Below are 12,075 nucleotides of genomic sequence, written 5' to 3'. Positions count from 1 at the left end.
ATCAGCAGGCGCATATTTTCAGATACATGTTGCTGATTTTCAAGAGGCAGTCCACGATTTTCAAAAGGCAGTCCACGCTGATTCCTTCCTTTGACTATGGCTTCATTTGCAAGTGTCCAATTTCTTCCTCATTCCTTACTTCCATCTCCTTTACACTGCAAGTTGTCATGCCCATTCTCCCACAGCCTCATGGATGAGGCTCTGATACCATGTTCAAAAAGTAGAGAGAGAGAAAGGGAAAGACTCCATATCCATGAGCCTTCAGGCTCTCAAGCTCATTCCTTCATTTCCACACAGTTAACTGAAAAGCACACACACACACAAGATAAAGTGACCTAGTGTAAATGTAGACTAGACTGACTAACTCTAGTCCTGACTACTAACCCGACTTATTTAATGTAGTCACATGTAGATAGTTATACACACTAGTTGTCATAGATGTCGGTCATAGATGAAGACACACTGACGGTGAGCTTGATTTCTAACAACATGGGCTGATCTACCTTCTCTTTTCCTTTTCATGATACTTGCATACCACTATCTGCATTGCTTTGAGAAGATTCTCCTGATCTCAATCTGCTTATCCATGGCAAAGAATGTGAACCACTGCTAGAGGTTGCTCCAGGTCCACTAATATCCTGTGATTGTGCTGCTATGAATTCTGTGTAGCATTAACATTTTGTGCATCTACATTATCAATCACATTTACTGGTTTATACCAGGTATTCATCTCATAAAAAACAACATCTCTGCTCACTGTAAACTTACGAGTAGAAGGGTTATAGCATCTATACCCTTTCTGATGTGCAGAGAGTAACCAATAAATATGCACTTCTCAGCTTTTGGATCCAACTTGGATCTCAACTCATCTGTCACATGAACATAGGCAATGCAACCAAAAATTTTCAAATAAGAAATATCTGGTTTCCTACTAGTATACCTCTCCTCTGGAGTCATCTCATGTATTGCTACAGTGGGAGTCCTATTCATTATGTAAACTGCTGTAGCAACTGCCTCAGCCCAATAAAAATCTGGCACGTCTTTTTCATTGAGCATGGCACGAGATACCTCTCCAATATGCCTGTTTTTTCTTTCTGCAATTCCATTTTGTTGTGGGGTATGACTACATGAATATTACTGCTTATGCCATGCTCCTGCAGGAACCTTGCAAACTCATTTGAGAGGTACTCTCCCCCTCCATCTGACCTTAGGCATTTTATTTGCAGGCCTGTTTATTTTTCAACCATAGCTTTAAGAGTTTTGAAATGCCCAAAAACTTCACTTTTCTTTTTCATAAAATAGACCCAAGTTTTTTTGCTATAGTCATCAATAAAAGTGACAAAATAATGACAGCCTCCAAGAGATGCATCTTTAGTAGTCCACACATCAGAGTGGATTAATTCCAATGGCTTCTTACTCTCTTGAATATGTCTAGGAAATGGTTTCCTTGCATGTTTTCCAAATTGGTAGGCTTCACATACCTTATATATTTCTGCAGCCTTGAATTTAGACAATCCTGCAACAATATTTTGGGCGTGCATTGATTTAAGTCATTGTACATTAACATGACCAATGCGTTTATGCCAGATATCAATATCTGCAACTACACCGGTCCCATGTGCAAACATTGCTGCACTCAATGGAGACATGTCTACATCCAACGTAAACATTCTGCCCTTCTTCTTTCCTTTGCTATCAAGCGACCTTTATTTTTCATATCCTCAACAAAGCATCCATGAGGATTAAATCAGACCTGCAAGCCCTGCTCCCATTTGACCAACAGAAACTAGATTCTTGGTGATATTCGGGACATGAAATACATCGGACATGTATTTCTTTTTCCCATCCTGCATAGACAAAGAAAATTTTCCAATCTGCACAATAGGATGTGTAGTATCATCACCAATCTACACAAATCCTGGTTTTTCCATTTTCCTTGCATCCTCCATTCATTCTGCATGACCTGTCATGTGGTTTGATGCACCCGAGTCAACATACCATACATCGTTTCTTTCTTCTGCACTTATCATAGAATTGTTCATGTGCTGTACCATAAACAAATGCTCATTTCTGTCATCACTCTGTCTACTAGAAGATGCATAATTCCCTTGTTGCAATTTTCCATTCATGATGTCATTCTACTTTTTATAGCAGTCCTTAGCCATATGACCCATTTTACCACAGTAATAGCATTCAACATTGTTGTTTGCATTTGGGCCTCTTTGCCATCCACCACAACCTCTTTGGCTCCCCCTGCCTCTAGAGTTACCACGTCCTCCTCCATAGGACTCGTTCTCTTGAGTTTGCTGCATATTCTGATTTCTACCGCGGCCTCTAGATTGGCCTCCTCTACCTCTGCCTCTACCTCTTCCAGCATTTGAGTAGAAGACATCTTCTTTTGAAGTTCCTCCTGAAGAAGATGCACCACCATTTCTCTGCTCCTCAAAAATTAGAAGAGCAATCAACTCCTCAAAATCAGAAAATCTTTCACGGACGGAAATGGATGTTCGAAACTGTGCATAATCCTTTCCTATACCATTCAAGGTCACAGAAACTAAATCATCATCTTCCACTAGCGCCCCCAATGGAAGCAAGTGCATCTACAATCTTCTTCACCTTCATGTGGTAGTCATTGATACTCATATTTTCTCTTTGCACATTATGCAACTCTTACTTGAGCTGCATTTTCCTGGCTTGCCTATTTGTGCTATATATTTTTGATAAAGTATCCCATGCCTCCTTTGGCGTACTTGCATCTTGAATATGTACGATCATAGAGTCTGAAATGCTGATAGACAGCCAGTACATAATTTTCCTGGCTCTCTCATGCCAAGTTTTAAATGCTTGCATTTGTTGTTGATTGGGAACATCAAGAAAAACTAGTTCTTCTTCATTTCCTGCAACAAATTCCCAATATCCTTTTCCCATAAGGAAATTCGTCATTCTAAACTTCCATACTTGGAAGTTGTTCTTGTCAAGCTTTTCAGTGACAATCTGTGAAAGAGAATCAGATGCCATTACAGAACACTGCAAAAAATTCTGTCAGTGCAAAGAACACAGCTTCAGCCTCACAAGGGCAAATCTTCAAAACTGACGAAAGTGCTATTTGACCACACAGTCACTTCCTAATGACGATTTTTCATCAACACGCAACAAGGATGATTCTGTAACTCCCAATGTCTTTGCGCATAGGCATACGATGCAATTTCTACAGTAACTTTTCACCGACCTATAGAACAGTGATCGCATAGCATAAAACTAGGCCTTTTCCTGAGTGCGTGCAGAAAACTTCTGCCTCCAAAACAGGCCCTGAAATGGCCTCAAATAAAAAAAGCAGGGTCACTAAGGGCTAAAGCCCTTACCCGTACCATATACTTTCCTCTTGCTTCACCGCAAAGGGCGTCTCAACTTGAGACAATGCACTCTTGCAATTTCCGGCTGTGCTACCTGCAGAGATCTGCTCCCAAAAATGAAAATGAAAGCAACACTACTCCTCTTACCAAAACACTGCGAGCTTGGCTTGCTTTCTTGAGCTCCTTACTACGAACAAGGCTTTGATACCATGTCAAGATTGTGGGAGAGAAGGAATGAGTCTCACTTGTAGCTTTCTTGCTTGCACAATGGGATAATACAGACAAAGGTGGAGGCTGAAAACAGTTTTCCTCTTCTTAGTTGTGTAAGCCAAAAACAAGTCAAGTACAAAGAAATAGAAGAACCCTATATATGGGTCTCAAACCAAACTCAACTAACTAAGGTGGCATACTAACTGAGCCATGAACTAGAGTAGATAAAGATAGCTATTATGTAGCTATTCTTCATGGGCGGTGTACCAACCGCATCTGCAACTGACAAGTCGATGACATAAATGCACAACGGTCACCCTGGCATATCACGAGTGGAGCTCGATATCTCAACATGCTCAACTTCCACTATAAGGATATGAGGGTATAGCAACGACGATTTGCAACATGAAATAGCGACGTTGCTATTTGCATCGCTATTAGCATTGTCATTTGCGACACAAATAGCGACGGTACTTAGATGAAAAAAATGCGGGCTGAAACCCGAGCATGTTATTTTGCACGCATTCACAAAAGAGAGAGCAAAAGGGAGAGCGAGAGGCAAAGCAAACATCTTGCATTTAAGAGGGAGAGAAAAAGAGAAAGAGGGGGAAAGAAGGCTTTTCCCCGTCGCCGCTGTCATTGGTGAAGAAGAGCGACGGTACTTAGATGAAAAAAATGCGGGCCAAAACCCGAGCATGTTATTTTGCACGCATTCATGAAAGAGAGAGCAAAAGGGAGAGTGAGAGGTAGAGCAAACAATTTTCATTTGAGAGGGAGAGAAATAGAGAAAGAGGGAGAAAGAAGGCTTTTCACCGTTGCCGCCACCGTTGGCGAAGAAGAGGAGGAGGTGTATGGAGGGCAAAGAGGAGCCGTCGTTGCGAAGAGGAGCCAGCAAACCCTTCATCGAGACTTTACAGTGAGTGAATTGTCCATTCTTGCTTTGCTTTTGTATTTTCTCTTTCTCTTTTACTTGTTTTTTGTATAATTTGTGTGTATTGAGAGAGGGAGAGGAAATGAGAGAGAAAGAGAGGGAGAGAGAAGGAGAGGGAGGAAATGGGAGAGGGAGGGAGAGGAAATGAGAGAGGGAGAGGAAGAGGGAGAGGGAGAGGGATACATTAAACATAAAAGGAAAAGAGAGAAAGAGAGGGAGAGGGAGAGGAAGAGAGAGGAAATGAGAGAGGGAGAGGAAGAGAGAAAAAACATTAAACATAATAGGGAAAGGGAGAAAGAGAGGGAGAGGGAGAGGTAGAGGGAGGGAGAGGAAGAATGAGAGGGAGGGAGGGAGAGGAAAGAGAGAGAAACATTCAACAGAATAGGGAAAGATAGAGGGAGAGGAAGAGAGCAGGAGGAAGAGAGAGGGAGAGAAAGAGAGGGAGGGAGAGGAAAGAGAGAGAAACATTCAATATAATAGGGAAAGAGGGAGGGAGAGGAAGGGAAAAACATTAAACATAATAGGGAAAGAGAGAAAAAGAGGGAGAGGGAGAGGGAGGGAGGGAGAGGAAATGAGAGAGAAAAAATATTAAACATAATAAGGAAAGAGAGAAAGAGAGGGAGAGTGACGGAGGGAGAAGAAATGAGCGAGGGAGAGGAAATGAGAGAGGGAGAGAAGAGAGAAAAAGAGAGAAAAAACATTAAACATAATAGGGAAAGAGAGAAAGAGAGGGAGAGGAAATGAGAGAGGAAGAGGAGGAGAAAAAAGGAAATGAGAGAGGGAGAGGAAGAGAGCAATAGGAAATGAGAGAGGGAGAGGAGAGAAAAAAATGAGAGAAGGAGACGAGAGAGAAAAAGAGAGAAAAAATATTAAACATAATAGGGAAAGAGAGAAAGAGAGGTAGAGGGTGAGAGAGGGAGAGGAAGAGAGAAAAGGAAATGAGAGAGGGAGAGGAAATAAGAGAGGGAGAGAAAGAGAAAAAAGGAAATGAAAGAGGAAGAGGAGAGAGAAAAAATGAGAGGTAGAGGAGAGAGAAAAAGAGAGAAAAAACATTAAACCTAATAGGGAAAGAGAGAAAGAGAGGATGAGGGTGAGGGAGGGAGAGGAAATGAGAGAGGGAGAGGAATCGAGAAAAGGAAATGAGAGAGGAAGAGGAGAGAGAAAAACATAAAATATAATAGGGAAAGAGAGAAGAGAGGGTGAGGGTGAGGGAGGGAGAAGAAATGAGGGAGAGAGAGAAAGAGAGAAAAAGAAATTAGAAGGGAGAGGAGAGAGGAGAGAGGAGAGAGGAGAGAGGAGAGAGAAAAAATTGAGAGAGGGAGAGGAGAGAGAAAAACATTAAACATAATAGAGAAAGAGAGAAAGAGAGGGAGAGGGTGAGGAAATGAGGGAGGGAGAGAAAGAGAGAAAAGGAAATGAGAGAGGAAGAGGAGAGAGAAAAAATGAGAGAGGGAGAGAAGAGAGAAAAAAAGAGAAAAAACATTAAACCTAATAAAGAGAGAAAGAGAGGGTGAGGGTGAGGGAGAGAGAGGATGAGAGAAAAGGAAATTGTTGTTGTTGTTGTTGTAGTAGTAGTAGAAGGTTTTTTTTTTCTTTTCTTGTTTATTGTTGTTTAGTTTTGTTGTTTTTTGTTGTTGTTGTAGTAGTAGTAGTTTTTTCTTCTTTTCTTGTTTATTGTAGTAGTAGTTGTTGTTGTTGTTGTTGTTTTTCTTTTTTTTTTCTTTTTTTTTTCTTTTTTTGTTTATTATAGTGGTAGTGGTAGTGGTCATGGTTATTTTTTTCTTCTTTTCTTGTTTATTATACTGGTAGTGGTAGTCGTGGTTGTGGTTGTGGTCGTTGTTTTTTCTTCTTTTCTTGTTTATTATACTGGTAGTGGTAGTGGTAGTGGTAGTCATGGTCGTGGTCGTGGTCATGGTTGTAGGCATAGTCGTAGTTGTAGTCGTCGTCCTCGTCCTCGTCCTCGTCCTCGTCCTCATGGACGTGGTCATGGTCCTGACCATTAAAGAAAATGAGAGAGGGGGAGGAAGAGAAAAAAGAAAAAGGAACAAGAGAGAGGGAATAAACATATAGCATAATAAAGAATGTAACGTTTCCACTTGTATCTTCAAGACACATCTTAGCAATCCATCGAAAAGGATGTCTAGAAAGCTCCGCTCGGCACTCCCATGGAATGTTATAGGGTTTGCGATCTAGGGCTTTCTGTGTCTGCCACGTAGCGGAAGTATTTTGGCCATTCCCACATAGGATCAACCTGAATTAGGGTTTTCTTTATTGGTCATTTCCTAATGGCAACTAGCATGGGACCTAAGTGAACTACTTTACGTAGAAACGCCAGGTCTGAAGCGGATTCACGTTGCACTTGGTTCAAGGAGAATGGGAAACGAGAGGGATGCAAAGCTCAACCTCTCTGCCATAAGGCATAGTCCCATTCTGTTCCCCTAAAACAGCGTAAATTGGGTTCAATCATAACTCTAGGTCAACGCTTTTGTTGTTCATATTCTTTAATGATCTTCCTACTATCCATCGTGATTTGAGAAAAGTTCCCGGCCAATTGGGACCACCCATCGGTAGGACGCGGACCTATGGCCCATCCTCCGCACTTTCCTCGAGTTGTTTTAGTTATTTAATTACCTAATACATTAGTTCGACATGTAACAACCAGCTTCTTTAATTAACGCGTTAGGCACTGGTTCCTTCATGTAATCTTATCACTTGACATAGAAAAACAATATCAAAAAAGTTCCTTATCAACATATTATCATATTTATCTTTGAAATATAAAGAGTCCAGCCCATAGGCTTATCCACAATCCGCTCGAAGGCTATTCAGCAATCCACAGGGATCACTAATCCAAGTTTCTGCCCGTAGACTAGTATGCGGGCCTCGAGATCCAATCTCGAGTCACATTAGCCTCTTTACAGGACCCGGAAGGCGAGGGATTTACGGCCAGAGCCCCCTGGCACGCAAGTGTCCTCCTGCTCCAAGTAGAGCTCAATAGAGAGACCTCTCGCGACGGTTCCGTCCACTTACCCGGCGTGGTTAACAACCCCCTTGGTTAGGGCTAGACAGGCAGTCAGGGGTAATTGAAGCTACCTCTCCCTTCAGGCCTTCAACCTGAAGTATAGATATCCATTTATCTTTTAATTCATTGATCAAACAAAGCCAAGGAGTGCTCTAAAATTTGTAGCAAGCACAAACATTTCCATTGATCATTTTTGTTGGCAAACCGCTAAGGAATGAATCCTTCCTTTTGAATGCGTTCAGCACTCGATCCGGGATGACTTGCAACTTGGCAAGGTTCCCTATATCCTAGGTTAGGGCGTACCCTATTAACCCAACTTGGTCAAACCTTAACTTCATTCATTACTTTAGTTTCTCGGCTGGTCTTTAGTTTCCAACTAATCTTCTTTACTCAAGAAAGACTACTAAATTAGGATGATTATTCATCCTCCTGCAAGATAACTTGCGTAAGGACTTGCCATCCTCGTTGTGAGAATTTGGCCATTCCCTTGTGATACAATCACAAGATTGTATGACTTCGCACTTGTTGCGCAAGTGTTGCATCAAACTATGAGACAATGGGGTCACGAAACAATCTGTTTCAGGTTACTAAGCTGACGTCGTTAGACCTAGGGTTTCCAATTTTCATCTTGTAAGATTCTTAGGGACAAACCCTAGCTCACTTTCAAAATATGATTCACTATCCCTACGTTTCGGTGAAAGTGGGCAAGTATTTAGAGTATAGGAGTCTCAAATTTTAGCAAAATGTAGCGATTAGGTTACGTATTAATTCCTAGTGAATTTATTGGAATTTAACCCATTCTAAATGAGTACTCCACGGTTTTTAGGTTTATGTCAATTTTTTAACTCTAGAAGATAGCTACGTTATCATTTCATAAACACATGACTCGTTGTCTACGAGTAAATTGCTCCTTCAACCCTAACTTGTCGATTTAAGGTCAAGCATAGATTAGGTTAATTGCAACTAATCTTCCTATAACTTGTGAATAAAATTCATGCTAAACAAGCAACCTTTTCCTTGATAATTTTTACAGTTTACAAACGATAATTTCCTAGATTTATGCATTGTAAGAATCATTTGATGCTTTGCACTTTCCATGATGACTCATTGCGAAGAGGATATGGGTTAATAGTGCGATATGTAGTATATACATCTAGGCTTAAACGAAGTATACTATTTTTATGGACAATAATCTAGTTTATAATTCATTTCAATGCATAAAGCTATTTGCTAGAAATGCATTTATGCTTTCTTTAATTTGCATGTTTTATTTAAAAGTATTGATGACTAAGTTCCTCCGTTGTGAGCATCTAGGACAAAAATATATCCTATTTCTAACAATTGACCTTGCATGATTGAATTACAACAATATCAAATAAAAATTAGGAAGAAAAACCTGGGATTGGGGTTAGATGTCCACGTGGATGCCCGCAGATGACCCTCCCGCGAGGCTGTGCCTTGGACTTTCTTAGGAGGCATCGCAATTGTAGTCTTTCAGACATGGAAGCAGCTTTACAACTCCTCTTTGGAATTCCACGGTCGCTCCCTTGCACGGTCCGTCGAAAGTAGTTTTAGAAGGCTCCCTCCTTGAAGTAGGGATTTCGAAAGAAGGGGTGTTTCAAAATCTTTTACAGATAAGACCCATTAAAGCCATGGGAGGGGCTGAATGGCCTTGTAATGACTCGCACAAATGAGGAATGAAAAGGTGTGGAATCCCTTACGAGGCTTTTTGAGTGGAAAAGGAAGGTGTCAAACGACCTTTAACATTCCTCTTTCTTTTATGTGTGGGAAAAGAAAAAAGGTGCAAGAAAGTTCCAAGGGGTATTTTTGCATGGCCTAAGGGGGATTCTAACAAAACATGGGGGGAAAAGGAAAAGTTATTTGGAGTAACCTCTTATGGGGGAAAAACCCTAAGGGGAAAACTCCAAGGAAAAAGTAACCTTAAAGGCTATAAGTAAGGGTCTAAGGACCCTTAGGGAAAATTTGGAGGAAAGGAGTTTCAAGAGGCCACGGGAAGGGGTTTCAAGATGCCTCAAGAGAAGGGAGGCTAAAAGAAAATTTTAAACATGCGGAGAAAAGGTTTCCAACATCCACGAGAAAGGGGCTAAGGGGAGAAAAGGGGTCTTATGAGTTTAAACATGGGGGGCGGGGGGGGGAAGGGTTTCCAACATCCACCGAAAAAGGGGGCTTAAGGGGGTTAAAACACGGGGGAAAAGGGTGGTTTCAAGATGCCCAAGGGAAGGGGCTAAAAGAAATTTTTAAGACATGGGGGGGGGGGGGGGGGGGGGTTCAAACAACCATGGGAAAGGGGCATATAAAACTTTAAACACAGGGGGGGGAGGTGAAAGGGGGCTTATCTAGCCCTTTAGAATCTTTCCCCATAGGAAGCTTCTAAAGCTTCCGCCACGTGGGAGGGGGAAGCTCAAATGGACTAGGCGGCATTTCGACAGCTAGGGGAGGGTGTGGACTGGGGCAACGAAGGCCGACTAGCGCAGCGACTTAGCTGTTCCCTCTCTCACCCTCTCAGTTTCAGCACGGCGTCATGGCGGCATCATTCTGTCCTCATCCCCATCCTCTGGCCCGTCCGTCGTTTTTCAGCCTACAGCCCCCCCTCAGTTATATAGGGGAGGGGATAAGATCCTCCCACCCCTTACGTGTCAATGAGCATGTATCATTGCCCTAGCAAGCTCCAGCAAGGAGCTTGCCTACTTACTAATCCCCCTCTTCCTCTAGCTCGACTGTCGGCTGCTGGAGGAGAGGGGAAATTTAAAAAAATTTCCTTTATTTTATTAAAAGGAATTATCCATTCGGAATTGTTATATTCTCTCCCCCTTAGAGGAATCGAGATGTCCTCATCTCGAGATAAACTGGGGATATTGATGGTTGAGAGTGCCTTCATCTACCCAAGTGGCATCCTCTTCAAGATAATCCTTCCACTGGATGAGGCATTCTCTCAAGGTTCTGGATCTTAATTGGCTATCCCTAACATCTAAGATCCTATCAGGCCTTAGTTCAAGGACTCCTTGACTAGGCATTACAACTTTTTGGTCATCAAGTACATGGTTAGGATTAGGTACATACTTTTTCAATAGGCTTATATGGAATACATTATGAACCTTTAGGTTCTCAGGGAGTTGCAGATTATAAACATTAGGTCCTAGGCACTTGAGGATCTTGTACGGTCCACAATACCTTGGACTTAGCTTATTGCAATATCCTAAAGATAGGGAACTCTTTTTAGGGCGTACGCAAATGAATACCATGTCTCCTTCTTCGAAGACTCTATCTTGACGTTTGAAATCCGGTATTTCTTCTGTCTATCCTTGGCCGCTTGGATGTTTTGTCTTATTGACTTTATTTGGTCATCCATCTCTTCCAACATCTGCCTTAAAGCTTCAACCCTTAAGGTTGGATCTGAGAAGTTTAGGGGACTTCGACATTCATGACCATACAATGCTTGGAAAGGGGTCATCTGAATGCTTTGTTGGTAAGAAGCATTGTAGGAAAATTCAACCAAAGGCAAGTATTGAATCCACCTCTTCGGCTCACGACAGTAGTGTGCCCTAAGCATATCCTCGATGACTTGATTTACTCATTCTGTTTGGCCATCCGTTTGGGGATGGTAAGCAGTGCGAAAGTAGAGTTGAATCACAATAGCTTCAAAGATACTCCAGAAGTGTGACGTGAAGAGAGAATCACGATCACTAATGATTCTTCTGGGTAAACCATGTAGCTTGAATATCTCCTTGATAAACAATCTTGCAATTTCTAAGGCTCTATAGTTTTTCTTTACTGGAATAAGGTATGCAACCTTAGTAAGCATGACAACCACAACCATGATGGAGTTGTATCCTCCCTAAACTTGGGGTAGGCATACAATAAAATCCATACTGATGAACTCCCATTTCATTTGGGGAATGTCAAGCGGTTGTAGTTTTCCTGGCATCTTGACATGTTTGGCTTTGATAAGTTGACAAGACAAACACTTGGTGACATATTTGAGAACGTCACCTTTAAGCCTCTCCCAATGGTAGCTCTTCCTAACTGCATTGAGAGTCTTGGCATAGCCAAGATGTCCTGTGAAAGGGAAATCATGAGATTCCCACAAAATCTTCTGCTTAAGTGACTAGCTTGCTAGTATACACAGCCTTGTTCTATAATAGACAAGTCCACTATTGATAGAAAATTCATGATACTTAGCTTGCAGCTTTTGCTTCTGATTTTTGATAGAGATCTCCCTTAGCATTGTTTGGTACGCCGGATCATGGCATGCATCCACTCTAGCTAACTCAAGTATTGGATTGTTTGGCATAGATACTTTTGTAGCTAGAGATCTGATGGGTTCTGCAAGATTAGGGAATTAAGGAATGCCTTGTGACTAAGTGCATCGACAACTACATTCTCTTTTCCTGGTCGGTACTTGATTTCAAAGTCATACTCCTCCAACACTTCAATCCACCGACGTTGCCTCATGTTGAGCTCAATGTGGGTAAAGATCCATTTGAGACTCTTATGGTCAATTACTAGAGTAAACTTGTTGCCCAATAGGTAGTGTCTCC

The sequence above is a fragment of the Lygodium microphyllum genome, chromosome 22 (assembly GCF_053477565.2).
Source record: "Lygodium microphyllum isolate KBCC chromosome 22, Lygodium_microphyllum_v1.1.10, whole genome shotgun sequence".
Classification (NCBI taxonomy): domain Eukaryota; kingdom Viridiplantae; phylum Streptophyta; class Polypodiopsida; order Schizaeales; family Lygodiaceae; genus Lygodium; species Lygodium microphyllum.
Note: the sequence above shows the minus strand (reverse complement) of the source record.